Below are 5,000 nucleotides of genomic sequence, written 5' to 3'. Positions count from 1 at the left end.
GCGGACGGGCTACCGCGGGTCTCTCGACCATCGAGGCCGGCAAACTATACCCTCGGTAAAAAAATTTTACGAGGGTGAAATTTTCATCGAGGTGTCGCACGTTAGACGCGGACGGGCTACCGCGGGTCTCTCGACCATCGAGGCCGGCAAACTATACCCTCGGTAAAATTTTTTTACGAGGGTGAAATTTTCATCGAGGTGTCGCACGTTAGACGCGGACGGGCTACCGCGGGTCTCTCGACCATCGAGGCCGGCAAACTATACCCTCGGTAAAAAAATTTTACGAGGGTGAAATTTTCATCGAGGTGTCGCACGTTAGACGCGGACGGGCTACCGCGGGTCTCTCGACCATCGAGGCCGGCAAACTATACCCTCGGTAAAAAATTTTTACGAGGGTGAAATTTTCATCGAGGTGTCGCACGTTAGACGCGGACGGGCTACCGCGGGTCTCTCGACCATCGAGGCCGGCAAACTATACCCTCGGTAAAAAAATTTTACGAGGGTGAAATTTTCATCGAGGTGTCGCACGTTAGACGCGGACGGGCTACCGCGGGTCTCTCGACCATCGAGGCCGGCAAACTATACCCTCGGTAAAAAAATTTTACGAGGGTGAAATTTTCATCGAGGTGTCGCACGTTAGACGCGGACGGGCTACCGCGGGTCTCTCGACCATCGAGGCCGGCAAACTATACCCTCGGTAAAAATTTTTACGAGGGTGAAATTTTCATCGAGGTGTCGCACGTTAGACGCGGACGGGCTACCGCGGGTCTCTCGACCATCGAGGCCGGCAAACTATACCCTCGGTAAAAAATTTTTACGAGGGTGAAATTTTCATCGAGGTGTCGCACGTTAGACGCGGACGGGCTACCGCGGGTCTCTCGACCATCGAGGCCGGCAAACTATACCGTCGGTAAAAATTTTTTACGAGGGTGAAATTTTCATCGAGGTGTCGCACGTTAGACGCGGCCGGGCTACCGCGGGTCTCTCGACCATCGAGGCCGGCAAACTATACCCTCGGTAAAAATTTTTTACGAGGGTGAAATTTTCATCGAGGTGTCGCACGTTAGACGCGGACGGGCTACCGCGGGTCTCTCGACCATCGAGGCCGGCAAACTATACCCTCGGTAAAAATTTTTTACGAGGGTGAAATTTTCATCGAGGTGTCGCACGTTAGACGCGGACGGGCTACCGCGGGTCTCTCGACCATCGAGGCCGGCAAACTATACCCTCGGTAAAATTTTTTTACGAGGGTGAAATTTTCATCGAGGTGTCGCACGTTAGACGCGGACGGGCTACCGCGGGTCTCTCGACCATCGAGGCCGGCAAACTATACCCTCGGTAAAAATATTTTACGAGGGTGAAATTTTCATCGAGGTGTCGCACGTTAGACGCGGACGGGCTACCGCGGGTCTCTCGACCATCGAGGCCGGCAAACTATACCCTCGGTAAAAAAATTTTACGAGGGTGAAATTTTCATCGAGGTGTCGCACGTTAGACGCGGACGGGCTACCGCGGGTCTCTCGACCATCGAGGCCGGCAAACTATACCCTCGGTAAAAATTTTTTACGAGGGTGAAATTTTCATCGAGGTGTCGCACGTTAGACGCGGACGGGCTACCGCGGGTCTCTCGACCATCGAGGCCGGCAAACTATACCCTCGGTAAAAATTTTTTACGAGGGTGAAATTTTCATCGAGGTGTCGCACGTTAGACGCGGACGGGCTACCGCGGGTCTCTCGACCATCGAGGCCGGCAAACTATACCCTCGGTAAAAATTTTTTACGAGGGTGAAATTTTCATCGAGGTGTCGCACGTTAGACGCGGACGGGCTACCGCGGGTCTCTCGACCATCGAGGCCGGCAAACTATACCCTCGGTAAAAATTTTTTACGAGGGTGAAATTTTCATCGAGGTGTCGCACGTTAGACGCGGACGGGCTACCGCGGGTCTCTCGACCATCGAGGCCGGCAAACTATACCCTCGGTAAAAATTTTTTACGAGGGTGAAATTTTCATCGAGGTGTCGCACGTTAGACGCGGACGGGCTACCGCGGGTCTCTCGACCATCGAGGCCGGCAAACTATACCCTCGGTAAAAATTTTTTACGAGGGTGAAATTTTCATCGAGGTGTCGCACGTTAGACGCGGACGGGCTACCGCGGGTCTCTCGACCATCGAGGCCGGCAAACTATACCCTCGGTAAAATTTTTTTACGAGGGTGAAATTTTCATCGAGGTGTCGCACGTTAGACGCGGACGGGCTACCGCGGGTCTCTCGACCATCGAGGCCGGCAAACTATACCCTCGGTAAAATTTTTTTACGAGGGTGAAATTTTCATCGAGGTGTCGCACGTTAGACGCGGCCGGGCTACCGCGGGTCTCTCGACCATCGAGGCCGGCAAACTATACCCTCGGTAAAAAAATTTTACGAGGGTGAAATTTTCATCGAGGTGTCGCACGTTAGACGCGGCCGGGCTACCGCGGGTCTCTCGACCATCGAGGCCGGCAAACTATACCCTCGGTAAAAAATTTTTACGAGGGTGAAATTTTCATCGAGGTGTCGCACGTTAGATGCGGGCGGAGTACCGCGGGTCTCTCGGCCCACTTTATCGTCGGTAAAAAATGTTGACCCTTGGGAATTTTTTCATCGGGAAGCCGAACGTAAGTGTCTCGACCATCGAAGGCCGGCCAACTATACCCCAGTCAAAAAGTATGTCTTAACAATTTTTTGTCATCGGGAAGCCGCACGTAAGAATATTACAGCAGGTCGCTCCATGATACGATAAAATTTCAGGTAACGAAGGCAGGCATCGTACACCCTCTTGATCGGCCGTGTGCTTGCGTCCGACACCTTCGCGAAGGTTTGAACTAGGGTTGTCTCAGGACATAAGCTAGGGTTACAGTGGGTGCTAAGCCTAGCCCTAAGCCTAGCCGTAACCCTAACCCTAACCCTAACCCTAACCCTAACCCTAACCCTAACCCTAACCCTAACCCTAACCCTAACCCTAACCCTAACCCTAACCGTAGCCCTAACCCTAACCCTAGCCCTAACCCTAACCCTAGCCCTAACCCTAACCCTAACCCTAACCCTAACCCTAACCCTAACCCTAACCCTAACCCACACCTAACCGTAGCCCTAACCCTAACCCTAGCCCTAACCCTAACCCTAGCCCTAACCCTAACCCTAACCCTAACCCTAACCCTAACCCTAACCCTAACCCTAACCCTAACCCTAACCCTAACCCTAACCCTAACCCTAACCCTAACCCTAACCCTAACCCTAAGTAGTTATCGAGACCCGCTAGAGTCCCGCTGGACCATTTAAGGCCCACCGTGCACCTTATATGGTCCACAGAGAGAGAGATCCGTTGGACCTTCGATGGTCCACCAAGTCGCGTCAGAGAGAGGTTTGGTTCATATATGGTCCAGCCCGGACCATATATGCTCCAACGCGGACCATATAAGGTCCCAGAGACAAGCTGTACGGCTTGTCTCTGGAGCTTATAACGGCACGGTGGCCCTTATAATGGGCACAATACCTCTCTGTGGCCACTTGGTCTCCATTCGAAGGTCCTCCCTGCCATTCGAAGGGCCTTTGTGCCGGAGTAAACGCCACAGTGCCATGTCAAGCGCCTTGCAGTTATATTAAAGCACGTAAGCCTATATATTAAAATAATTTGCCGGTTAAACCACGCCTCAGACCGTCGCAAGCCGGTTTGAAAGAGTGGGTAAAGGTAACGTGGTCGGCCTGCTAGCGGGGTACCGCGGGGAGAGGTACGTGGTAAGCCTGCTAGCGGGCTACCCTCGGGTCTCGACCGCGGGTAAAGGTACGTGGTCGGCCTGCCACGTACCTTTCCCCGTGGTAGCCCGCTAGCGGGCCGACCACGTACCTTTTACCCGTGCGTGGTAGCCCGCTAGCAGGCCGACCACGTACCTTTTACCCGTGGTAGTCCGCTAGCAGGTCGACCACGTACCTTTTACCCGTGGTAGTCCGCTAGCAGGTCGACCACGTACCTTCCCTGTCGTCGAGAGCCGTGGTAGCCCGCTAGCAGGCCGTCCGAGTACCTTTTACCCGCGGTAGCCCGCTAGCGGGTCGACCACGTACCTTTCCCCGCGGTCGAGACCCGTGGTAGCCAGCCGTCCGCTTACTTTTACCCGTGGTAGCCCGCTAGCAGGCCGTCCACGTACCTTTACCCGCGGTAGCCCGCTAGCAGGCCGACCACGTACCTTCCCGGCCGTCGAGACCCGCGGTAGCCCGCTAGCAAGGCCGTCCGAGTACCTTCACCCGTGGTAGCCCGCTAGCAGGCCGACCGCGTACCTTCCCCGCCGTCGAGACCCGCGGTAGTCCGCTAGCAGGCCGCCAGCTTACCTTTACCCGTGGTAGCCCGCTAGCAGGCCGTCCACGTACCTTTTACCCGCGGTAGACCCGCTAGCAGGCCGACCGCGTACCTTCCCCGCCGTCGAGCCCGCAAGCAGGCCGTCCGCTTACTTTTACCCGTGGTAGCCCGCTAGCAGGCCGTCCACGTACCTTTACCCGTGGTAGCCCGCTAGCAGGCCGACCACGTACCTTCCCGGCCGTCGAGACCCGCGCTAGCCCGCTAGCAGGCCGTCCACGTACCTTTACCCGTGGTAGCCCGCTAGCAGGCCGATCGCGTACCTTCCCCGCCGTCGAGACCCGCGCTAGCCCGCTAGCAGGCCGTCCACGTACCTTTACCCGTGGTAGCCCGCTAGCAGGCCGATCGCGTACCTTCCCCGCCGTCGAGACCCGCGCTAGCCCGCTAGCAGGCCGTCCACGTACCTTTACCCGTGGTAGCCCGCTAGCAGGCCGTCCACGTACCTTTACCCGTGATAGCCCGCTAGCAGGCCGACCGCGTACCTTCCCCGCCGTCGAGACCCGCGGTAGCCCGCTAGCAGGCCGTCCACGTACCTTTACCCGTGGTAGCCCGCTAGCAGGCCGATCGCGTACCTTCCCCGCCGTCGAGACCCGCGCTAGCCCGCTAGCAGGC

The sequence above is a fragment of the Mytilus galloprovincialis genome, unplaced genomic scaffold (assembly GCF_965363235.1).
Source record: "Mytilus galloprovincialis unplaced genomic scaffold, xbMytGall1.hap1.1 HAP1_SCAFFOLD_190, whole genome shotgun sequence".
Taxonomy (NCBI): Eukaryota; Metazoa; Mollusca; class Bivalvia; order Mytilida; family Mytilidae; genus Mytilus; species Mytilus galloprovincialis.
This window is presented reverse-complemented; position numbering follows the sequence as displayed.